Source organism: Oncorhynchus mykiss, chromosome 2 (genome assembly GCF_013265735.2).
Source record: "Oncorhynchus mykiss isolate Arlee chromosome 2, USDA_OmykA_1.1, whole genome shotgun sequence".
Taxonomy (NCBI): domain Eukaryota; kingdom Metazoa; phylum Chordata; class Actinopteri; order Salmoniformes; family Salmonidae; genus Oncorhynchus; species Oncorhynchus mykiss.
This window is the reverse complement of record NC_048566.1, coordinates 82,891,750-82,918,708: the sequence shown is the minus strand read 5'-3', so window position 1 is coordinate 82,918,708 and position 26,959 is coordinate 82,891,750. Positions and strand designations below refer to the sequence as shown.

The 26,959-nt window shown below is 41.3% G+C and overlaps 1 protein-coding gene across 8 annotated transcripts in view; it reads right to left on the bottom strand.

The window, feature by feature from the left end:
• Positions 1 to 24,940, bottom strand: part of ppfibp1b (PPFIA binding protein 1b) — a 60,343-nt gene extending 35,403 nt beyond the window's left edge. For 4 of the 8 annotated variants that reach the window (XM_036956773.1, XM_036956806.1, XM_036956779.1 and 1 more), the window contains exon 1: positions 24,717 to 24,940. The gene's annotated coding sequence lies outside the window, so the exon portion shown is untranslated. The remainder of the gene's footprint in view (positions 1 to 24,716) is intronic. The other 4 variants (XM_036956787.1, XM_036956797.1, XM_036956815.1 and 1 more) reach the window with 2 other exon arrangements.
• Between the last annotated feature and the right edge of the window lie 2,019 nt (positions 24,941 to 26,959).

The window sequence follows — 26,959 nt, the reverse complement described above, 5'->3', positions numbered from 1 at the left end:
TTGAATGCTGGCGGTGCTTTCACTCTAGTGGTAGCATGAGACGGAGTCTACAACCCACACAAGTGGCTCAGGTAGTGCAGCTCATCCAGGATGGCACATCAATGCGAGCTGTGGCAAGAAGGTTTGCTGTGTCTGTTAGCGTAGTGTCTAGAGCATGGAGGCGCTACCAGGAGACAGGCCAGTACATCAGGAGACGTGGAGGAGGCCGTAGGAGGGCAACAACCCAGCAGCAGGACCGCTACCTCCGCCTTTGTGCAAGGAGGAGCACTGCCAGAGCCCTGCAAAATGACCTCCAGCAGGCCACAAATGTGCATGTGTCTGCTCAAACGGTCAGAAACAGACTCCGTGAGGGTGGTATGAGGGCCCGACGTCCACAGGTGGGAGTTGTGCTTACAGCCCAACACCGTGCAGAACGTTTGGCATTTGCCAGAGAACACCAAGATTGGCAAATTCGCCACTGGCGCCCTGTGCTCTTCACAGATGAAAGCAGGTTCACACTAAGCACGTGACAGACGTGACAGAGTCTGGAGACGCCGTGGAGAACGTTCTCCTGCCTGCAACATCCTCCAGCATGACCGGTATGGCGGTGGGTCAGTCATGGTGTGGGGTGGCATTGCTTTGGGGGGCCACACAGCCCTCCATGTGCTCGCCAGGGGTAGCCTGACTGCCATTAGGTACCGAGATGAGATCCTCAGAAGACCCCTTGTGAGACCATATGCTGGTGTGGTTGGCCCTGGGTTCCTTCTAATGCAAGACAATGCTAGACCTCATGTGACTGGAGTGTGTCAGCAGTTCCTGCAAGAGGAAGGCATTGATGTTATGGACTGGCCCGCCCGTTCCCCAGACCTGAATCCAATTGAGCACGTCTGGGACATCATGTCTTGCTCCATCCACCAACCACAGACTGTCTAGGACTGTTGCACCACAGACTGTCTAGGAGTAGTCCAGGTCTGGGAGGAGATCCCTCAGGAGACCATCCGCCACCTCATCAGGAGCATGCCCAGGCGTTGTAGGGAGGTCATATAGGCACGTGGAGGCCACACACACTACTGAGCCTCATTTTGACTTGTTTTAAGGACATTACATCAAAGTTGGATCAGCCTGTAGTGTGGTTTTCCATTTTAATTTTGAGTGTGACTCCAAATCCAGACCTCCATGGGTTGATAAATTTGATTTCCATTGATCATTTTTGTGTGATTTTGTTGTCAGCACATTCAACTATGTAAAGAAAAAAGTATTTAATAAGAATATTTCATTCATTCAGATCTAGGATGTGTTATTTTAGTGTTCCCTTTATTTTTTTGGAGCAGTATATATATATATATATATATATATATCACAACAAGCGAGACACCACAACACTACATAGAGAGACTTAAGACAACATAGCATGGTAGCAACACCAAATGACAACATGGTAGCAACAAGAAGAATACCATTAGAACTTAAAAGGATTCCTCTTAGTCATACATGGTGCTGACAACATAGCCGGTCATGAAAACACATGGTTGGGTAGAATAGTTTACACTAAGTAGACAACTGTTGAGACAGAAATATGTGAGTGTAGACTTGCAGTTAATAACGTCATATCATGGAGGAGACGTGACAAATGGAGCATCATCATCTTAGAGAAATGTCATTCATAGATCTGTATTCTGTAAATAGTCTGTATTTCACATGGACTTGTCTCCACAACACCGTAAATGTCAGTCGTCATAAATAAGCTACAGTACTAGTGGCGCTGTGTGTGTACAAGGGCGGCAAAACAAGGAACTGTAAATAATCCAAGTATAAAGAAAATAAGTGCAGGGCATTCTGGACCAGAATCATGTTGTAAAAATGATGTTGTGCATAGTTAATGTTTCTCTTTTGGAAAATACAAATAGCCAGACATCTTTGGATTCAGTAGTATCAAACATTGGAACAACTTTTGAGCAGCCATGTCGTAAATCCAGAGCAGTCTTAAAACAAAGCCACAGCAGCAGCTCCCGACTGTACACCTCAATAAGGAGCGGTGTTGATAAGCTTGTCATTTCATAATCTATACCCCAGAAATTAGGCCCGGCATGCTCAAAGGCAAGGGGAATGGAATCTCTGGTGCATGAAATGAGAAATTAGCCTTTCAAATAACACGTTTTTATTTTATTATACATTTGGTTGTTAAATCAGTTTGGCCAGAAAGAAAAGTGTAAGAAGTACTCTGGATTCAATTTGACTGCACATAATAACCATTAGTACTAGTGTTTGACAGGTGCGTAAGTTTAAGAATCATAACGCATCAAAAAAATTAAATAAACATGCACACAGTTTTGGCTGGAGCCATGAAAGACCGTAAGATAAGGAGGATTTAGCAAAACATGAAAGTGTCTTGAGGCAACATCAAAATGAACAACTTTACTCCCTACTCTGGCACTGTTTCTTTTTAAACATGCAAACATTTGAACCTGAACGTGTTTTTAATACACGGCAGCCGGTGGGGTTCAAATGAACATCCAAACGAGAAATATGATCTCCTTGTGCTTGAGGTGAAATGTTGGCCAATCTTAAGCCCTTCCTGTGTTCCCTAGGTTACCCTGTCAGGCGTGGGTCATTGGACACACATTTAGAATAATAATTAAGCCATTTACCCCATTTATTGGCACAGTGAGTGAGCCACCGCTATGGACACTGGACACTTTGTTTTGGAGACCAGCGAGGAAACATCTTCTGGGCCCTAGTTTGGAGAAAGGCCCAAAAAGCACAGCAAGGCCATTCTCTGTCTAGCTTCCTAATCAAAAGGATGCGCACGCACACACACTCACACACACACACACAGAGAGAGAGACTCATCACTAACAATACAGGCCTTTTCTATGCCAAAACTACATTCTCCGAGAATTTATGTTTTGAGCTACAATGGTCTTGCATGAGTACGACACTGCTTTACAATTTGAGTCCATAAGGTTCTGCCTGCTTCTCAGACAATCACGGTCGATTGAGACAGCCCCCCACACCGCTCTGATTCAGAAGGGTGGGGATAAATGCGGAAGACACATTTCAGTTGAATGCATTCAGTTGTATAACTGACTAGGTATCCCCCTTTCCCCTTCCCACTGTCCCACTCACACAGTGCAGTGTTCTCCATGGTATGGGCCAAGGTAAACTCCACTCCTGAGAGCTTTCCTTCACTGGCTGCTGACTCACTTCCTGGGGGGAGGACCCCAATGTGTTAGGGTGTAACACTGTTCTACTTTTTATGGAAACCACCCAGCCACCTACCACTGTCATTTCAGCATTCCTGTGGTCAACATCTTCCTTATGGAAAATACAAGCAATGAATGCATCAGGATTTTCCCTGCTTACAGTGTTGAAAATGCTGTTGAAAACACCAACATCATACAACGTTTTATCGTTAACAGATGATTTATGAGTCATTCATATCTTCCGCAAATTGTGGTGTGTAAATTGGAAATTTTGTTGAGATGATTTAGGCTACAGTAGCTAACAACCAAAAATCTCTGCCTAGGTTTTTGAGAGAAGGCCTGAAATTAACTTCACACTAACTTAACGAGCTGTGTTAAGTAAATTAGTATTTAGCTGCTATTTTCAAAAGAGCACAAACATGTGTGCTCTGCTAACGCTACCCCCCAAAAGGTCTCCATACATACTTTGGGGCTAATCAGCCATTTTAAAGTCATTAACAGGATTTCTGTTAAACACTTTCAAGAGTTGCCATTCTAACACTCTTATCTTTTCTCTCTCCCAGAAATGTAATTCCAGAGTTCCTGGCAAATCTTTATTTAGTAACTTTCAGAAGCAGTTGTTTTTCTAAATAGTTTGGATTTGTATCAGGCCATTGTTTGAAGTCATTTCAAAAGGTAAAAATATTCCCAAACTCACGACCAAAAATAGAACTAGCCTAATCATGTCACCAAGACAATGAACATCAGTGACACAAAACTGTCATAAAGCACAACAAAAGTCATTCGCTTTTCTTTCTAAAAGTTGCATCATCACTGATGAAAGCTGCAAAACGTTGAAGGCTTTAAAGATCACAGAGAGATTGGAGATTGAAACAGACTTGTCTCACGTCAAAAATCAGCTAAAAAAAAAAAAAATTATTTAATCTTTTCACTCATTAGACAGCCACAGTAGACTGCACTTGACTCAGCACAATACAAAAAAAGACCAGGAACTCTTCAAGGTCAAGGGAAATATGCTATTAGGCCCCATTCCCACTATGAGATATGAAGGAGAGTGAGGGGCAGGGTGGTGAAAGAGAGATCTACTTTTCAGTTCACATTACATGTGGTCCGCAGCTCAAATTACATGGTCCGCAGCTCAAATTTACCGTAAATATCAAAGTAACCAGTAAGCACAAACTATTCAACAATGACAAACCTTTCCTCTTAAACATATTACACTTAAGAAATAAGGCACATCGAAGGGCTGTTCTTAAGCACGTGCAATGCGGAGTGCCTGGACACAGCTCTTAGCCGTGGTATATTGGCCACATACAGTACCAAAAACCCAAAGTGCCTTATTGCTATTCCAAACTGGTTACCAACGTAACTAGAATAGTAAAAATAAAATGTTATGTCATACCCATGGTATACGGTCTGATATACCACGGCATTCAGCCAATCAGCATTCAGGGCTCGAACCAACAAGTTTATAATTAAGCAATAAGGCACGGAGGGGTGTGGTATATGGCCAATATACCACGGCTAAGGGCTGTTCTTATGTACGACGCAACGCAGAGTGCCTGGATACAGCCCTTAGCATTGGTATATTGGCCAAATACCACAAAGTGCCTTATTGCTATTATAAAAAACTGGTTAACAATGTAATTAGAGCAGTAAAATTACATATTTTGTCATTCCCATGGTATACAGTCTGATATACCACGGCTGTCAGCCATTTAGCATTCAGGGACTGAACAACCCAGTTTATAATATTGAATACTGCAACCAAACTATATTACACTGTTGAATAATGCAAGATGTGCAGACAATTAAAGGGTTTATTTTCTCGTCTGTTGGCTACACTCATTACATTTTAGCTTCAAGACAAAAGCAGAGTGGCTAAGAGCATTTCTTCAAGTAAAGTTAGCCTACCAAAAATGAATGATTAACCCGCTCATATGAAAATAAAAGTACAGTAGGCCTACCTTTAAAAAATTAAGCCTGGTTTGTTTTATCAATATCATGCAAATTAGTACAAGTGGAATGCAACAAGTTGTTTTATATGGAAGACCTACTGCCCCTTTAAGAGCTAGAATTGATTTTTTTTGTACCCCGTTGTGATTCTCACCAAAAAATGTTGCTTTCTCACACTATTTAAATCCCACAATCGAATTAACAGTTAATGAAGCACTCTTAGCCTATGAATTACATATAGTAAACAAATAATCTGAACTCCACACATACAGTTGAAGTCAGAAGTTTATATACACCTAAGCCAAATACATTTAAACTCAGTTTTTCACAATTCCTGACATTTAATCCAAGTAAAAATTCCCTGTCTTAGGTCAATTAGAATCACCACTTAATTTTAAGAATGTGAAATGTCAGAATAATAGGAGAGAATTATTTATTTCAGCTTTTATTTCTTTCATCACACTCCCAGTGGGTCAGAAGTGTACATACACTCAATTAGTATTTGGTAGCGTTGCCTTTAAATTGTTTAACTTGGGTCAAACGTTTTGGGTAGCTTTCCACAAGCTTCCCACAGTAAGTTGGGTGAATTTGGCCTATTCCTCCTGACAGAGCTGGTGTAACTGAGTCAGGTTTGTAAGCCTCCTTGCTCACACATGCTTTTTCAGTTCTGCCCACAAATTTTCTATAGCATTGAGGTCAGGGCTTTGTGATGGCCACTCCAATACCTTGACTTTGTGGTCCTTGAGCCATTTTGCCACAACTTTGGAAGTATGCTTGGGATCATTGTCCATTTGGAAGACCCATTCGCAACCAAGCTTTAACTTCCTGACTGATATCTTGAGATGTTGCTTCAATATACACACATCATTTTCCGTCCTCATGATGCCATCTATTTTGTGAAGTGCACCAGTCCCTCCTGCAGCAAAGCACCCCCACAATATGCTGCTGCCACCCCCGTGCTTCACGGCTGGGATGGTGTTCTTTGGCTTGCAAGCCTCCCCTCCTCTCACCCTTTTATTTTTGTTTCATCAGACCAGAGGACATTTCTCCAAAAAGTATGATCTTTGTCCCCATATGCAGTTGCAAAACGTAGCCTGGCTTTTTATGGTGGTTTTGGAGCAGTGGCTCTTCCTTGCTGAGCGGCCTTTCAGGTTATGTCAATATAGGACTCGTTTTACTGTGGATATAGATACGTTTGTACCTGTTTCCTCCAGCATCTTCACAAGGTCCTTTGCTGCTGTTCTGGGATTGATTTGCACTTTTCTCAAAGTACGTTCATCTCTAGGAGACAGAACGCATCTCATACTTGAGCGGTATGACGGCTGCGTGGTCCCATGGTGTTTATACTTGCATACTATTGTTGTACAGATGAACGCGATACCTTCAGGCGTCTGGAAATTGTTCCTAAGGATGAACCCTACTTGTAAAGAACTAAAATGTATTTTCTGAGGTCTTGGCTGATTTCCCATGATGTCAAGCAAAGAGGCACCGAGTTTGAAGGTAGGCCTTGAAATATATCCACAAGTACACCTCCAATTGACGCAACTGATGTCAATTAGCCTATCAGAAGCTTCTAAAGCCATGACATAATTTTCTGGAATTTTCCAAGCTGTTTAAAGGCAGTCAACTTAGTGAATGTCAACTTCTGACCCACTGGAATTGCGATACAGTGAATTATAAGTGAAATAATCTGCCTATAAAAAATTGCTGGAAAAATGACCTGTGTCATGCACAAAGTCCTAACCGACTTGCCAAAACTATAGTTTGTTAACAAGACATTTGTGGAGTGGTTGAAAAACAAGTTAATGACTCCAACCTAAGTGTAAATAAACTTCAGACTTCAGCAGTACATTAACATTTTTGTGTATCTTTGACAATCGCTAATCAATATCCAAAAACAGTATTTTTTTGTAAACCTGCAGATCACCTCTCTTTTGTGGCACCAATATGAGGGTTTATGGCATGGGAAACAGTGTTGCAGTAGTCTAGTGTGACTCCTTTGGAGTGTTCACACTGCACAAAATATTAAGCGAGTCCACAAAAATTGGCTGAAAGGGACCAAGTTTTAAAACACCCTTGGTGATAGCTGGGTTCTCAACACTGCACTGGAGAATATATTGGAAAAACAGAGTGAGGACGATTTACAGCAAGGCTATGATCTAAATGCATGCTTTTCAACCGTTCGCTGCCTGCACCCGCAAGCCCGACTAGCATCACCACCCTGGATGGTTCCGACCTAGAATATGTGGACATCTATAAGTACCTAGGTGTCTGGCAAGACTGTAAACTCTCCTTCCAGACTCATATCAAACATCTCCAATCTAAAATCAAATCTAGAGTCGGTTTTCTATTCCGCAACAAAGCTTCCTTCACTCACGCCGCCAAACTTACTAAACTGACTATCCTACCGATCCTCGACTTCGGCAATGTCATCTACAAAATAGCTTCCAATACTCTACTCAGCAAACTGGATGCAGTTTATCACAGTGCCATCCATTTTGTTACTAAAGCACCTTATACCACCCACCACTGCGACCTGTATGCTCTAGTCGGCTGGCCCTCGCTACATATTCGTCGCCAGACCCACTGGCTCAATCATCTACAAGTCCATGCTAGGTAAAGCTCCACCTTATCTCAGTTCACTGGTCACGATGGAAACACCCACCCGTAGCACACACTCCAGCAGGTGTATCTCACTGATCATCCCTAAAGCCAAACACCTCATTTGGCCACCTTTCCTTCCAGTTCTCTGCTGCCTGTGACTGGAACGAATTGAAAAAATCCCTTTAGTTGGAGACTTCTCTCCCTCACCAACTTTAAACATCTGCTATCTGAGCAGCTAACCGATCGCTGCAGCTGTACATAGTCCATAGGTATATAGCCCACCCAATTTACCTACCTCATCCCCATACTGTTTTTATTTATTTACTTTTCTGCTCTTTTGCACACCAGTATCTCTACCTGCACATGACCATCTGAGCATTTATCACTCCAGTGTTAATCTGCTAAATTGTAATTCGCCTACCTCCTCATGCCTTTTGCACACAATGTATATAGACTTTTTTTCCCCTACTGTGTTATTGACTTGTTTATTATTTACTCCATGTGTTGTCTGTTCACACTGCTATGCTTTATCTTGGCCTAGGTCGCAGTTGTAAATGAGAACTTGTTCTCAACTAGCCTACGTGGTTAAATAAAGGTGAAATAAAATACTAAAAGGCACAATGCCAACAACCCTCCCACCAAAACCCTATATTCAGCACATCTCTGGAGACAAATAGTGGCATGCATGGCTGACACCTGCCCTCAACACACTTCAAACAGACAGGCATCTCCACAACAGATGTGCTCACTGCTCTTAAGTTTTCTGCCCACTTGTCATCCACTGTAAGTTCACAGGTTTAGAAATCATGTCATGAACACTTTTAGCTGAGCTGTTTGGACATTGCATCACCCGTCAAGGCCTCCATGCATTCAACGTGTTAGTGCTGTATACGCAACGGCTCGACAACTAACAAAGCATGCTTAATTAGACCACAGCACTCAGCCCTGGTCTTGGAATGCCTCCATTGTCTCATCGTATGTAAACACAGAGCTTACTCCAGCTGAGCATGGCTGGCGTTGAATAGTGGTAGGGTGCTTACTCTGCAGGTATGTTCCACTGATCGCTCATAAACAACTGTTTGCAGCCAGCATTTACACAGTGAAAGCCAGATCTGGGTTCAAATACTATTTAATTTACTATCATTACAAAAACTTCAGCTGGGATGGATAGAGCTTGCCTGGTACAATGGAAGTCACACAAATGCAAACCCCGCCCATCTGGCAGGCTAAAGCAAACACTAAACATATTTGAAAGATGTCAAATAGTATTTGAACCCAGGACTGCTTAAAACACATTGCGTCACAGCGTCTGTTGATTCACAAGGATAATCCCAAGTAGGTTTGGGCAATATCCAGATTTTGATACCGTCATAATACAATTTCTGTACCATACCGGGGCATACGGTATTACCAAATGTGCACACAAGGTGCGCTACTTAAAAAATTAAAATAAATGTCAAAGTAATATACACAGTGTTCAAAACATGAAGAAATTCTTCCTAATATTGAGTTGCGTTCTTCATCGACTACAGCTCAGTGTTAAACATTATTGTGCCCCCAAGCTCATCACTAAGCTTAACACGGAACCCAAACTGGCTGAGCGCGCCATCGAGCATAAATGTATTTTGTCCCCCTTCACCAAACACGATCACGACACGCAGGTTAAAATATCAAAACAATGCTTGTGTTTCTAGTTCTAACAGCACAGTAATATCTAACAAGTAATCTAACAATTCCCCAACAACTACCTAATACACACAAATTTAAAGGGGTGAATGAGAATATGTACATATAAATATATGGATGAGCGATGGCCGAGTGGCATAGGCAAGGTACAGCAGATGGTATAAAATATAGTACATACATGTGATATGAGTAATGTAAGATATGTAAACATTATTAAAGTGGCATTATTTAAAAGTGGCTAGTGATCCATTTATTAAAGTGTCCAGTGATTGGGTCTCAACGTAGGCAGCAGCCTCTCTGAGTTAGTGATTGCTATTTAACAGTCTGATGGCCTTGAGATAGAAGCTGTTTTTCAGTCTCTCGGTCCCAGCTTTGATGCACCTGTACTGACCTTGCCTTCTGGATGATAGCGGTGTGAACAGGCAGTGGCTCGGGTGGTTGTTGTCCTTGCTAATCTTTTTGGCCTTCCTGTGATGTTGGGTGCTATAGGTGTCACGGAGGGTAGGTAGTTTAGCCCCGGTGATGCGTTGTGCAGACCGCACCACCTTGCGGTTGAGGGCGGTGCAGTTGCCGTACCAGGCTGTGATACAGCCCGACAGGATGCTCTCGATTGTGCATCTGTAAAAGTTTGTCAGGGTTTTGGGTGACGGGACAAATTTCTTCAGCCTCCTGAGGTTGAAGAGGCGCTGTTGCGCCTTCTTCACAACGCTGTCTGTGTGGGTGGACCATTTCAGTGTCCGTGATGTGTACGCCGAGGAACTGAAATAGTTCCACCTTCTCCACTACTGTCCCGTTGATGTGAATAAGGGGGTGCTTTCCTGAAGTCCATGATCATCTCCTTTGTTTTGTTGATGTTGAGTGATGTTATTTTCCTGACACCACACTCCGAGTGGCCTCACCTCCTCCCTGTAGGCTGGTCTCGTCATTGTTGGTGATCAAGTCCACTACTGTTGTGACGTCTGCAAACTTGATGATTGAGTTGAGGCATGCATGGCCACGGAGTCGTGGGTGAACAGGGAGTACAAAGGAGAGGGCTGAGCACACACCCTTGTTTCCTACCTTCACCACCTGTGGACGGCCCATCAGAAAGTTCAGGACCCAGTTGCACAGGGAGGGGTTGAGACCCAGGGCCTCCAGCTTGGGAGGGTACTATGATGTTGAATGCTGAGCTGTAGTCAATGAACAGCATTCTTACATATGTATTATTTTTGTCCAGATGGGATAGGGCAGTGTGCAGTATGATGGCGATTGCATCATCTGTGGACCTGTTGAGGTATGCAAACTGAAGTGGGTCTAGGGTGGCCGGTAAGGTGCCGGTGGTATGATCCTTGACAAGCCACTCAAAGCACTTCATGATGACACGGGGTGGTAGTCATTTAGTTCAGTTATCTTTGCCTTCTTGGGTACAGGAACAATGGTAGCCATCTTGAAGCATGTGGGGACAACAGACTGAGATAGGGAGCGATTAAATAGGTCTGGAAACACACCAGCCAGCTGGTATGCGCATACTCTAAGGACGCGGCTAGGGATGCCGTCTGGGCCAGCAGCCTTGCAAGGGTTAACAAGTTTAAATGTTTTACTCAGCCACTGAGGAGAGGGGAGGCTGCAGTCTTTGTTAGCGATCCACAACGGTGGCACTGTATTATCCTCAAAGCGGGCAAAGAAGGTGTTTAGTGTCTGGAAGTGTGATGTCGATATCCGTGACGTGGCTGTTTTTTAATCAGTGATTTCCTGTAGACCCTGCCACATACGTCATGTGTCGGAGCCGTTGAATTGCGACTTCACCTTGTCCCTGTATCGGCATTTTGCTTGTTTGATTGCCTTGCGGAGCGAATAACTACAATGTTTACACATTCTGCCATATCGCCAGACCTCTTTCCATGGTTAAATGTGGTGGATCACGCTTTCAGTTTTACGTGTGACATGGCAAATAAAATGTTATTTGACAAGTGAAATCAATAACGGATCATAGCTTGTGCATTTCATGGAAGGAGCTTTGTGTTTTGTACACTCAGTGTAGACAGTACCAGTCAAATGTTTGGACACACCTACTCATTCAGGACTACCTGACATGATGACTCCCCAGTCCACCTGACCGTGCTGCTGCTCCAGTTTCAACTGTTCTGCCTTATTATTATTCGACCATGCTGGTCATTTATGAACATTTGAACATCTTGGCCATGTTCTGTTATAATCTCCACCTGGCACAGCCAGAAGAGGACTGGCCACCCCAAATAGCCTGGTTCCTCTCTAGGTTTCTTCCTAGGTTTTGGCCTTTCTAGGGAGTTTTTCCTAGCCACCGTGCTTCTACACCTGCATTGCTTGCTGTTTGGGGTTTTAGGCTGGGTTTCTGTACAGCTGATGTACGAAGGGCTATATCAATACATTTGATTTGATTCAATAGTTTTTTTCTCATTATTTTCTACATTGTAGAATAATAGTGATGACACAAAAAGTATGAAATAACACATGGAATCATGTAGTAACCAAAAAAGTGTTAAATGAATCAAAATATATTTTCTATGTGAAATTATTTAAAGTAGCCACCCTTTGCCTTGGTGACAGCTTTGCACACGCTTGGCATTCTCTCAACCAGTTTCATGAGATAGTCACCTGGAGAGCATTTCAATTAACAGGTGTGCCTTGCTAAAAGTTAATTTGTGGAATTTCATTCCTTCTTAATGCGTTTGAGCTAATCAGTTGTGTTGTGACAAGGTAGGGCTGGGTATACAGAAGATAACCCTATTTGGTAAAAGACCAAGTCCATATTATGGCAAGAACAGCTCAAATTAGCAAAGAGAAACAGTCCATCATTACCTTAAGACATGAAGGTCAGTGAATGTGGAACATTTCCAAAACTTTGAAAGTTTCTTCAAGTGGAGTTGCAAATACCATCAAACGCTATGATGAAACTGGCTCTCATGAGGACCGCCACAGGATAGGAAGACCCAGAGTTACCTCTGCTGCAGAGGATAAGTTCATTAGAGTGACCAGCCTCAGAAATTGCAGCCCAAATAAATGCTTCACAGAGTTCAAGTAACATACACATAAACTGTTCAGAGGAGACTACGTGAATCAGGCCTTCATGGTCAAATTGCTGCAAAGGAAACACTACTGAAAGGACATCAATAAGAAGAAGACTTGCTTGGGCCAAGAAACACGAGCAATGGACGGATGATCTCCGCATGTGTGGTTCCCACTGTGAAGCATGGCGGAGGAGGTGCGATGGTGTAGGGGTGCTTTGCTGGTGACACTGTCAGTGATTTATTTAGAATTCAGGGCACACTTAACCACCATAGCTACCACAGCATTCTGCAGTGACACGCCACTCCATCCCATCTGGTTTGCACTTACTGGGACGATCATTTGTTTTTCAACAGGACAATGACCCAAAACACACCTCCAGGCTGTGTAAGGGATATTTGACCAAGAAGGAGAGTGACTGAGTGCTGCATCAGATGACCTGGCCTCCACAATCACCCGACCTCAACCCAATTGAGATGGTTTAGGATGAGTTGGACTACATAGTGAAGGAAACGCAGCTAACAAGTGCTCAGCATATGAGGGTGGCAACTTTAAAGAATTATTTCATAGTTGATGTTTTCACTATTATTCCACAAAGTAGAAAATAGTACAAATTAAGAAAAACCCTTGAATAGGTTTGTCCAAACTTTTGACAGGTACTGTATTGCATGTTGGCAAATGTTTGAAAATGAAGTTTTATTGGATGCTTCCCGGGCACGTTGTACTTTTTCCTAATGGAAACCCTGCCACACACATCAAGTCTCTGTGCGTTCCATAAGCGCCACTTCTACTAAGTGCAAGAAGACACAATCAGCTATTGTTGACGCTGAAAGGGGTTTGAACTGACAAGCTTACAAAGACTGTAGGAAAGTGTGCAAAAAAAAAATCACAATGACAATACCAAGCCACAACACACTGCACAGTAATGGCAGCTGTCTGAAAGACTATGCTTTTCAGACCTACAGTACTCTACTGAGTAAAAACATTATTCAATAGTCTCTCACAAACGCTCTTGTCCTCAAGAGGAAACTTCTGGCATGCAATCCACTGGGGCAGAGTAATGAGCTCAAGGGAAAGAAGGGAGAGAGACTCTCACTAATGGCTTTTCAGCTTTGGGCTCTTCAGGCTAAGAAAGCATCACAACCCATCCTCTGCACAGCACAGAGCACTAAGCTATTCCCAGGTCATATTTAATCAGGCACCAAACAGAAGAAAATGGACTGAAACAGTGAGGGACAAGTTTGACTTGTCCAATAAGAAATGCCTATTTTCATTTAAATTGAGAAATGTTTTAAAACGTTTTCTGATGTGTGCCCTGATGAACACAACCCTGACATACAAAACCCTGCCCTTTGCTGAACTCTGGTTTCTCTCTGTTAGGCAGGCAGGCAATCTCCTGGTACATGCAGCAGAAAAATACTGTCCTGAGGGCCACTTATCTGTGAAGAAAAGAAGCATTTATGGCAGCCATGCAACTCTGGGAGCTGGCTCTGACTTCCAAGAGATCGAGCTGAGACGCGTTGCGATGCATTGTTTCTCTGGCTGGAAAGTGCTCTGTATAAGAAAGAGGATTTTACGATGTTGGCACCAATTTCTATGTGTAGCATCAGACAGCCAGTGAGGGACAGTAAATGTTTATCCAGTTGACAAAATATATCCAAATCTAAAGATACTCATAAACATACAAATTTCACCTGGTTAATATTGCCTGCTAACCTTATTTTAGCTAAATATGCAGGTTTAATAATATATACTTGTGTATTGATTTTAAGGCATCTATGTTTATGGTTAGATACACGTTGGAGCAACGACAGTCCTTTTTCGCGAATGCGCACCGCATCGTTTATATGCAACGCAGGACACGCTAGATAAACTAGTAATATCATCAACCATGTGTAGTTAACAAGTGATTTATGATTGATTGTATTTTATAAGATAAGTTTAATGCTAGCTAGCAACTTACCATGGCTTCTTACTGCATTCGCGTAACAGGCAGGCTCCTCGTGGAATGCAATGAGAGGCAGGTGGTTAGAGTGTTGGACCAGTTAACCGTAAGGTTGCAAGATTGAATCCCCGAGCTGACAAGGTAAAAAAATCTGTCGTTCTGCCCCTGAACAAGGCAGTTAACCCACCGTTCCTAGGCCGTCATTGAAAATAAGAATGTGTTCTTAACCGACTTGCCTAGTTAAATAAAGGTGTAAAAAATATTTTTATTTTTTTTAAACTGCCAAATCGGTGTCCAAAAATACTGATTTCCGATTGTTATAAAAACTTGAAATAAGCCCTAATTAAATCGGCCATTCTGATTAATCGGTCGACCTCTAATGCACACAAACATATATATATACACATACATACATATATATATATATATATATATATATATACATATATATATATATATATGTATATATGTATATATATATATATATATATGTATATATGTATATATATATATATATATATATATACATATATATATATATATATGTATATATGTATATATATATATATATATATATATATACATATATATATATATATATATATATATACATATACATATATATATATATATGTATATATGTATATATATATACATATATATATACATATATATATATATATATATATACATATATATATATATATATATATATACATATATATATATATATATATATATATATATACATATATATATATATATATATATATATACACATATATATATATATATATATATATATGTATATATATATATATATATATATATATATATGTATATATATATATATATATATATATATATATATATGTATGTATGTGTATATATATATGTTTGTGTGCATTAGAGGTCGACCGATTAATCAGAATGGCCGATTTAATTAGGGCTTATTTCAAGTTTTTATAACAATCGGAAATCAGTATTTTTGGACACCGATTTGGCAGTTTAAAAAAAATAAAAATATTTTTTACACCTTTATTTAACTAGGCAAGTCGGTTAAGAACACATATATATATATATATATATATATTACTTAAATGAGTTGTAATGACTCCAACCTAAGTGTTTCAACCACTCCACAAATTTCTTGTTAAACTATAGTTTTGGCAAGTCGGTGAGGACATCTACTTTGTGCATGAAACATAATTGTTCCAACAATTGTTTACAGACAGATTATTTCACTGTATCACAATTCCAGTGGGTTAGAAGTGTACATACACCAAGTTGACTGTGCCTTTAAACAACATGGAAAATTCCAGAAAATGTAATGGTTTTTAGAAGCTTATGATAGGCTAATTGACATAATTTGAGTCAATTGGAGGTGTACCTGTGGATGTGTTTCAAGGCCTACCTTCAAACTCAGTGCCTCTTTGCTTGTCATGGGAAAATCAAAAGAAATCAGCCAAGACCTCAGGATTTTTTTTGTAGACCTCCACAAGTCTGGTTCATCCTTAGGAGCAATTTCCAAACGCCTGAAGGTACCACGTTTATCGGTACAAACAATAGTATGCAAGTATAAACACCATGGGACCACGCAGCCATCATACCGCTCAGGAAGGAGACACGTTCTGTGTCCTAGAGATGAACGTACTTTGCGAAAAGTGCAAATCAATCCCAGAACAGCAGCAAAGGACCTTGTGGAGATTCAGAAGGAAACAAGTACAAAAGTATCTATATCTACAGTAAAACAAGTTCTATATCGACATAACCTGAAAGGCCGCTCAGCAAGGAAGAAGCCACTGCTCCAAAACCGCCATAAAAAAGCCAGACTACAATTTGCAACTGCACATGGGGACAAAGATTGTACTTTTTGGAGAAATGTCCTCTGGTCTGATGAAACAAAAGTAGAACCGTTTGGCCATAATGACCATCGTTATGTTTGGAGGAAAAAGGGGGAGGATTACAAGCCAAAGAACACCATACCAACTGTGACGCACGGGGGTGGCAGCATCATGATGTGGGGGTGCTTTGCTGCAGGAGGGACTGGTGCACTTCACAAAATAGATGGCATCATGAGGACGGAAAATTATGTGGATATATTGAAGCAACATCTCAAGACATCAGTCAGGAAGTTGAATCTTGGTCGCAAATGGGTCTTCCATACGGACCATGACACCAAGCACACTTCCTAAATTGTGGCAAATGGCTCAAGTACAACAAAGTCAAGGTATTGGAGTGGCCATCAGAAAGCCCTAACCTCAATCCTATAGAAAATTTGTGGGCAGAACTGAAAAAGCGTGTGCGAGCAAGGAGGCCTACAAACCTGACTCAGTTACACCAGCTCTGACAGAAGGAATGGGCCAAAATTCACCCAACTTATTGTGGGAAGCTTGTGGGAGGCTACCTGAAACATTTGACCCAAGTTAAACAATTTAAAGGCAATGCTTCCAAATACTAATTGAGTGTATGTAAACTTCTGACCCACTGGGAATGTGATGAAAGAAATAAAAGCTGAAAGAAATAATTCTCTGCTATTATTCTGACATTTCATATTCTTAAAATAAAGTGGTGATCCTAACTGACCTAAGACAAGGAATTTTTACTAGGATTAAAAGTCAGAAATGGTGAAAAACTGAGTTTAAATGTATTTAGCTAAGGTGTATGTAAACTTTCGACTTCAACTGTATGTATGGATGTATATGCTTCGTTAACTGTGAAAATACTAAATTCTCTATGGCATTTTCATACGCACATGGTGCAAGACAGGTTGCCTGATGACTTGAACTAAATACTTCTGCTGATCTATGTTTGCTTCATACTTCAGTCTGACTGCCATTGATAAAGTCAATTGTGGTGATGTACAAAACAAAGTCATCAGCGATTGGATCATTTCTAATCAGAATATCAAAGCCAACGACGAAGTGTCAAAACACATCTTTACCCACGTGTTCTTTCTCTGGCCCGACTCATCGATTTCTGGGACCAATCAGAACAGTTAGAATGTGTTTGCTTTCTAGAAATCCGTGGGTAGATACTCAGATCCAGACTCATCGCGGAGAAGAAACTAACATCTGTAGCAGTGGCGTATCGTTTGGCCGGAGCAAGGACTGGGTAGTCAGGCAACAAGACAGGAGCCACAAATACAAAATATAATGTATCCGAGAAAATTAGAGGCTGCTGTGAGCTAAGATAAAACGTTTGAATGTGATGACAAGCATCTGAATACATTTTTTTTTAATGGAGTTGTTAAGTGTCTGTTTCACTACATGCATGCCTTATTCAGTTGGTTGGAGCACTTAGGCCACATATGTCAGAGTCAAGGCCCGCGGGCCACATCCGGCCCGCAAGAAGGTTTTTTACGGCCCCTGGGATGATCTTGATTTATTATTAGAACCGGCCCGCAGCAAGCCGGCAGCCCGCAGATCTTTTACACGCACCAATACTACATTTCCCACAATGCAAAGGTGACGCACCGAGCAGTAGGCTGCTTCATTTCAATATTTATTGGCACAGCAGTCGTCAGCATCACAGTAAAATTAACTTTCAGATACCCATCAAAAATGGCAAAACGGAAGGTGGATACTGAGAACCGGGGGTTTCAAACAAGGTGGGAGTCGGAGTATATGTTCACGAAGGTAGCTGGAAAACCTGTGTGTCTTCTGTGTGGAGAAAGTGTGGCGGTACTGAAAGAGTATAATCTGAGACGACATTATGAAACGAAACACGCGGACAAAAACAAGAATATGGACATGGAACAAAGGCTACAAAAGGCAGAGGAATTAAAACGAGGCCTCAAATCTCGACAGGCTCTGTTCAAAAAAGCCAAATCACAAGGCCAGGCTGCTGTCAAGGCCAGTTTTATTTTGGCAGAAGAGATCGCTAAATCAGCCCGGCCATTTACGGAGGGGGATTTCATCAAAAACTGCATGATTAAAGTTTGTGACGAAGTTTGCCCAGAAAAAAGGCAACTCTTTTTAAATGTGAGTCTGAGCAGAAACACCATTGCCGAGAGAGTAGACCAGTTGTCCATCAATCTAAAAGAGCAGCTTGTGAAAAAGGGAAAAGATTTTATTGCATATTCCTTGGCTGTGGATGAGAGCACCGACATTTCTGACATTGCCCAGTTGTCAATTTTCATCCGCGGAGTGGACTCCAACCTAAGCGTGACAGAGTTTTTGGCTTTACGTCCTATGCATGGCACAACTACGGGGCATGATTTGTATGAAGAGGTGTCAAGATGTGTAAATGAGATGGAGCTGCCTTGGGAAAAACTCGTGGGTTTGACAACCGACGGAGCACCTGCGATGTGTGGACACAGGAGCGGACTGGTGGCGAAGATACGGGAAAAGATGCAAGAGGAAAACGCGACAGGTGAGCTGACAGCTTATCATTGTATCATACACCAGGAAGCGTTGTGCGGTAAAGCCTTGAAAATGGAGCATGTAATGAGCATCATCACGCGCACAGTTAACTTTATCAGAGCCAAAGGTTTGAATCACCGCCAGTTCAAGGCATTTCTGACGGAGTTAGAAACGGAGCATGGTGATTTGCCTTATCACACAGAGGTGCGATGGCTAAGCCAGGGAAAGGTGCTTCAAAGATGTTTCGAGCTTCGTGAGGAGATTTGTCTGTTCTTGGACAGCAAAGGGAAAGACACAACACAACTCCGAGACGAAATGTTTCTGTGTGAAATGGCTTTTCTGTGTGACATTACGAGTCATCTGAATGCAATAAACTTGCAGCTGCAGGGTCGGGATCGTGTCATCTCTGATATGTACAGTACAGTGAAGGCATTTAAAACCAAACTGACTCTGTGGGAGACGCAGATGCGGAAAGAAAATTTGAGCCACTTTCCCAGCTGCCAGACCATGAAAGAGAAGCTCTCTACCAGTGCGTTCCCGAGCACACAGTTGGCTGATAAAATAGTTATGCTTGCCGCTGACTTTCGACGCCGATTTGCTGACTTTGAAGCACAAAAAAGCAGGTTGGAACTGCTCGGTAACCCATTTGCTGTTGACGTGGAAAGCTCACCACCAAACCTCCAAATGGAGTTGATTGACCTCCAATGCAATGATGCACTGAGGGCAAAATATGCGGCAGTGGGTGCTGCGGAGTTCGCCCGTTTCCTCCCCGGCACAATGCCCCAGCTGCGCATCCAGGCTGCTCAAACGTTGTCTATGTTTGGCAGCACATACCTGTGTGAACAACTGTTTTCTTTGATGAACCTGAACAAAACATCACACAGAAGTCGACTTACTGCTGAACACCTCCACTCAATTCTGAGGATTTCTTCAGCTCAGAGCCTTACCCCGAACATTGATGAACTTGTGGAAAAGATGGGACACCACCAAGTATCACCCTCAACCTCAAACAAGTGAACATTACTGTGCAATCACATATTTAGAGTTTTTACTCAGTTCAAGTTTAAAAGTTAAAATTTAATATTTGTTTTCACTGCATGTTACTTCTCCTTAAACAAAGTGTTGTTTTTGATTAATAGATTTTTGCACTTTATTTTTTTGTATTTCAATCCAATTATATTTTAAAAATATTTCAGTTGAGTGGATGATAGAAAATTGCTATTATTGTTTTTTCTTTGAAGTAAATTTAGCCCACTTTTGCTAAAATAGAAAATATAGTCTACTGATGGTGCCTTGAATACCGGTTTCTTTCATTTAATGTTCATGTTATGGGGATATTTATATAAAGGAAATTTGTCTTTTGTGTCTGTTGAAAATTAAAGATTACTGACAGAGCCATAAGAAAATATTGCTTTATTTATCTGATCATATTGTAATATATTTGTTAGGTTTTCAGTAGGTTCAATTAGGTTCACTAGACTATATGCGTCATTTAAAAATTTTTCAATGAACATTCGAACAGTCCGGCCCTCGTCTTGTAGCTGATTTTTTTATTTGGCCCTCCGTCCATTTGACTTTGACACCCCTGACTTAGGCTATTGCTATTCTTTCAGAAGGCATAAACCACACATTCTAACGTTACTCGGACTATACACCTGAGTGAACGTAAGAGAAGCAGTTCTTCAGCTTTGGTGCTTAAGCATTCCAAAAGCACAAATATGAAGAAACATTTGTATTCCAATTTGGACCTCTCTAGAGCAGATCAGGCTCACTCCCAAAATGTTAATTTAGAGCCCTGCTATTTAATGTCACCAAAGCCCCATATACTGCCCACCATTGTGACCTGTATGCTCTCGTTGGCTGGTTCTCGCTACATATTCGTTGCCAAACCCACTGGATCTAGGTCATCTATAAGTCATTGCTTGGTAAAGCTCCGCCTTATCTCAGCTCACTGGTCACCATAACACCCACCTGTAGCACACGCTCCTGCAGGTATATTTCACTGGTCATCCCCAAAGCCAACACCTCTTTGGACGCCTTTCCTTCCAGTTCTCTGCTGCCAATGACTGGAACGAATTGCAAAAATCACTGAAGTTGGAGACTTATCTCCCTGACTAATTTCAAGCATCGGCTGTCAGAGCAGCTTACCGATCGCTGCAGCTGTACACAACCCATCTGTAAATAGCCCATCTGTAAATAGCCCATCTGTAAATAGCCCATCCAACCAACTACCTACCTCATCCCAATATTTGTATTTGTTCTGCTCTTTTGCACACCAGTATTTCTACTTGCACATCTATCACTCCAGTGTTAATTGCTAAATTGTAATTACTTTGCCACTATGGCCTATTTATTGCCTTAACTCCTTACTTCATTTGCACACACTGTATACAGATTTTCTATTGTGTTATTGACTTTACGTTTGCTTATCTCATGTGTAACTCCGTTGTTTTTGTCGCACTGCTTTGCTTTATATTGGCCAGGTCGCAGTTGTAAATGAGAACTTGTTCTCAACTGGCCTACCTGGTTAAATAAAGGTGAAAAAAAAAAAAAAAAAGCCACTCAACTAAAGACATTAAACATATGCCTGATAAGGGAACATACCAATGATTCCATTGAACAGTCAAACTGATTTTACCATTCACTTCTATTTCACTGAAAGATATTTGCCATCGGAAAAGTCTAAGTGAGATCCTTGCAATGGGGTGACGTCCAGCTCTGACGTCACCCCATTGAAGTTGACATTTAAAACAGTTAAGGTACGGATTAAAGTTAGGGATGTCCCAAGGATCCCATTCAGCATATATTTGCTATTGTGCAGTGGAGAGGAGAGCAAGCTCTGACAAATGGGCTCAAGGGGTTCCCTGACATTTGAAACAGTGTAGCTGCACATCTGTGGAAAAGACAGAAGGAGAGCAGTGCTTTGAAAAAGGGGCAAAATTATAATTGTCGTCATCTTGAAGTCCATTTGCTGCAGTAGCCTCCTTTTGAGAAGCATTCTCCATCGAAAAGCTCATGCAGAAATATAAACTAACAGAAGACGTTAGAGCAGGGCTCGCCAACCCTGTTCCTGGAGAGCTACCCTCATGTAGGTTTTAATCTCATTCAGCTAATCAACCAGCAAATTATTAGAATCAGGTGTGCTAGATTAGAGTTGGAGCGAAAACCTACAGGAGGGTTGCGCTCCAGGAACAGGGTTGGAGAGCCCTGTGCTAGAGAAATAGAACAATATATATATACATATATATTTATTTTTTTAAGTCATAACAGTTGACTCAACTAGTGTGTGGATCAAAATAAATTCTACCTTATAATCTTAGCGAAAACAATGAATCAACCTGAATCTAGGTGAGAACATTCGTGGCCATCTGTTAAAACGACTGTTGCGAAAACGGTAACATATTGATGAATGGCAGCAAGTGTTTGAAAGCATCACAGCTGTCTGTAGATCAGGGGTATGCCCCCTAGGGCCCGTGAGGTACTGCAGTTGGTCCGCTAAAATATGGATTGGTCCCCCCATGTTTTTATGAATATCGCTAGCAACCAAACAAACGTTGAATTACATACCTACAGTATTAACAGAGGAGAGAATCTAATGTCAAATTATGTCAACTTTATTTTTCAAGTCCTAATATTGAGCAAATTACACTCATTGGCGCCAATTATACTCACTGGAGTATCTGACATAGGCTTTGAAAAAGCACCCATGTAAAGGCTTTCTTGACTTGGACATACATTTTGCCAACACATGGCTAACCTTTGTTAAACTAGCTAAACAGCTGCTCTTAGCGAAAATGTGGTTTGAAGTTACAGTACCTTTCTAACTAATAGGCTATAGAACAGGTTTCACCAATTGGCGGCCCATAGGCCGAATTTGGCCCGCAGGTTATTTTACTTGGCCACCCAAGTTCTTTGCTTGGCCTTACTGAAGAGCTCAGTGACACTTTCAACATGGCAATGTCATAGGATGCCACCTTTCCAACAAGTCAGTTTGCCACCGAGTGCTGAAGTGCGTAGCGAGTAAACAATAGTCTGTCCTCGGTTGCAATACTTACATCACTCCAGGCAAGCTTTACACCACTCCAGCCGACGCTTGGCAGTGTTCATGGTAATCATTGGACTCTGGAGCAGTGGAAACGTGTTCTCTGGAGTGATGAATCACGTTTCCCATCTGGCAGTCCAAAGAACGAATCTGGGTTTGGCAAATACCAGGAGAACGCAACCTGCCCAAATGCATAGTGTCAACTGTAAAGTTTGGTGGAGGAGGAATAATGCTCTGGAGCTGTTTTTAATGGTTTAGGCTCCTTAGTTCCAGCGAAGGGAAATCTTAACACTACAGAATATAATGACATTCTAGACAAGTCTGTGCTTCCAACTTTGTGGCAACAGTTTGGGAAAGTCCCTTTCCTGTTTCAGCATGACAATGCCCCCGTGCACAAGCGAGGTCCATACAGAAATGGTTTGTCAAGATCGGTGTGGAAGAACTTGATTGGCCTGCACAGAGCCCTGACCTCAACCCCAGCGAACACCTTTGGGATGAATTGGAACGCGACTGCGAACCAGGCTTAAATCCCCCAACATCAGTGTCTGATCTCACTAATGCTCATGGCTTAATGGAAGCAAGACCCTGCAGCAATGTGCCAACATCTAGTGGGAAACCTTCCCAGAAGAGTGCAGGCTGTTATAGCAGCAAAGGGGTGACCAACTCCATATTAATGCCCTTGATTTTGTAATGAGATGTTCGAGCATGTGTCCACATACTTTTGGTCATGTAGTGTATGTTACGTTTGGTATGGTTACATAAGACATATGGTTATTTAAGGCAAAAACAAAAGTCGGGGTGGATGGGTGGGCATATAACGCGAACGTCCAGCTAGCTAACATTAGTGACCTAGTTAGAATTGTAACAAATCATACATATTGCAAATTCATAACATATAGTAAATTTTTCAGATTTGTAACATATTGTATGTTTTGCTAATTCCTAACATATAATACAAATTGTAATTAGTAACATGTTTAAAAATAATAAATAACCCTTATTTTACCAGGATGAATGAGCCAAGTCTAGACTGGGGATGATTAGTTGACTGTGACTGTATGAGGGCCAGATTGGGAATTTAGCGAGGACACAGGGGTTAACACCCTTACTCTTACGATAAGTAGGATCTTTAGTGACCACAGAGAGCCAGGACAGCCATTTAACATCCAATCCTAAATAAATATAAGTTTGATGACATCCACAAATTAATACATACCATACGAAAAGTAACAACATATCATACTAAATCGAGTGTCTCAGATTAACAGACAGAATGAGACCAGGTTGGGTCCCCTGACCATCGCTCAATAAAAATAAAAAATAGTCCCGCAGCTATATCTAGTTGAAAATCCCTGCTATTGAGTTATACTTCCTCTTCCAACAACGTGGGGAGGTCAAAATTACCTAAAAAACTAACAATTATGTAATTAAACAATTTTTTTTGATTACTTCTCCTTGCCATTATCATTCACCTGACAGGACGTGACATTTTTTTTTCGTTAACGTATGATTGGGGTCCCTGGGTCGCCAGTTTGCCTGGGAGGGGGTCCCTGGGCAAGAAAACGTTGAAGACCCCTGCTGTAGATTAAAGTGAGAAGCCACGTTGCTGGCTACATGCTATCTGTTAGGGTGTAATTATTATACAATTTCACTTTTTAAAGAACGAATTTGACGTACGTAGGCTACATTCATTCACTGGAACAAAATGAAAGCTGTCAATAATTTTCCTTGCAAAGAACTGTGCAAAACTAACATTGTAACAGTATGTCATTAAAAGTGCTAATATTAGAATGAGTTGGATAAAAGTAACATTACGACTGTCAACATTGTCATTGTGGCCAAATCACAGCAGCCGCTACTCACTGTGACTGAATTAGATGGATACAAAACATCTGCATAAATGTCGCACTTACCGAAACTTTGCTTGAATTCTAGTTATACCTTCCAACGGTTTATATATCCTCCTACTGAAATCCCTGTACTTTATCAACTTTTCCGCTACAATGCCAGCCCGCTGCGTTGCCTCTTCTCTACGCCATGTCGGAAATGGGACGATGGGAAGTTGGAAAGTGGAAACGTCATCGCAGGCAGGCACATCCCGCCCCGCTCCGGACTGGATTGGTTTGGCAAGAGGAAAGTCTCTGATCTTTTCAGAGTTTGGGACATGCCTGCCAATCAATTTTAAAAAGCAAGACGGCCCCATGTGGTCTGTAGGGGGCACACACGTAACCTAAGTGAAATAGTCTGGAAAATAGTCTGGGAAATGTATTTCATAATTACTTTTCAAATTTCCAGTGTTCTATTGCCTTTCTTGTACCATAAGGGGTAAAAAAAAAACATCTTAGACCTTGTTAATAGAATGGTATTTTGTTTAGGAATGGAAGTCAGCTACAGTATTGCTTTCAAGAACTGTAACACATATAAACACTGATAGTCTTGTCCTTTGGAAACTTTGCACAGATAGCTAGATTCCAGAGATTGTCTCAGCCCATATGTCCAGTTCAGTGCATCAGCTGACATCAAAGAGAGAATGAAATGAAGTTCTGGATCCCTCCACATCACCTCTCTGTCTGTCTTTACTCAAGCGCCATCCTTTCCACATTCAGTGTTGAGGTCACACTCCAGCATCTCCCCGATCCACTCATCATCCAGGGCCCCCATGATGAACTCCTCCAGGCTGATGGCTAAATAGAACTGAATGTTGTAGAATAAAATAGAATGATCAAAATTATATGTTTACAGCCTTGTATTGGCTGCACACTCACAAGATGTAGTTACAATCACAAATACAACAAAATACAGTTCAAGGCAGGGCTGGATAATTAGAATAGAGAAAAACTGCAGCAATAGCTGACCAGCTGACTGGGATACTGTAGGTTTTGTAACCTTAAATTAGAATTACCTGTGTTTTGAAATGGTTCCTGTGCGATCCTTACTATTGTTGTCTTTATCCAGTCTTACAAATATTCTGTTGGTGTGCTCCTCAGCTGTAAGTGGGTTTGGCTTAGTGAACAAGGCTGCCACACTCATCTTGTACACAGCCTGTGTAATCAGAGACCATATACTTTGTTAAATTTGACATTTAGCACCATCTAGTGAATGACAAGCACAGTAACATCTGCTACAAATGCAGCTGGGGAAGTGGCAATGCCAGTGCAACGCAGTGTCAGTAAGTTCCCAGCCTCCCATGGCACCCACACAAATTCCACTAATGATTCAATTATATTGAATTCCCCTGAGAAGTGATCTGATCTTGAGCAAAGACGTTTGAGCAAGGCAAAGAACAGTAACATTGTTCTATTTTCATCCTCATAATGCATTGCACCTACAGTACCCCTTGGGATGACAATGAAATATAATGTATTATACTGTATCTCTACATACTCCCGTAAACCAACAACCCCACCCTGTGAATAACCACAGATCCTCAGTCTCTCACACAGTATTAAATATTCTGGTAACACTTTGCCTTAATTTGCCCTTATACCTGTGTGGTAATGCCTGTTCCCTATTCCACTTGTGTAAAAAAGGCTTAATTCTACTACTATGCTACTATTATGGTATGGTACTACTATGTACTACTATGTACTACCTGTACTGACAATATATTAGTAACATTTTGTTAGATAATAGTTGGTGATACTACATCAGTAGCAGAGTAACAAAATGTAAAGTATTGACAGCATTTTGTCAGAATTATGCAAATAACAGTGCAGAAATACAGAGCTGATGTCTGTTCTGAGGATGGCTAACATTGAAAAAGTATTGAGAAGACTGGAAAGACAAAAGGGAAAAGACAAAAGGGAAAAAAGTTTGTTTAAAGATAAGAAAAGTACGTTTTTGGTGCCTACCCTGTTATTATCCAAGGTGGTGAATATCTGCTCAGTGTAGCTGACTCATTGCCCCCAGTTCCATTACAGAAGTATCTCCGGAAGTCATGCAGAGTGATCGGTCCACCGGGGAACACATTCAAACTTTCTATCACAAATAGACAACCAAAGAAAAGAACACAGAGATAAAAATTTTGAAATTAAAAGATTAGTTATAATTTTATAGTTGATTTAATCAATCAATAACATAAAATGATATAGATTCAGCTGTATTTGTAACGGTTTTAAAACCACTTTACAGTGGCTGTTTCTTGGTTTAAACATTT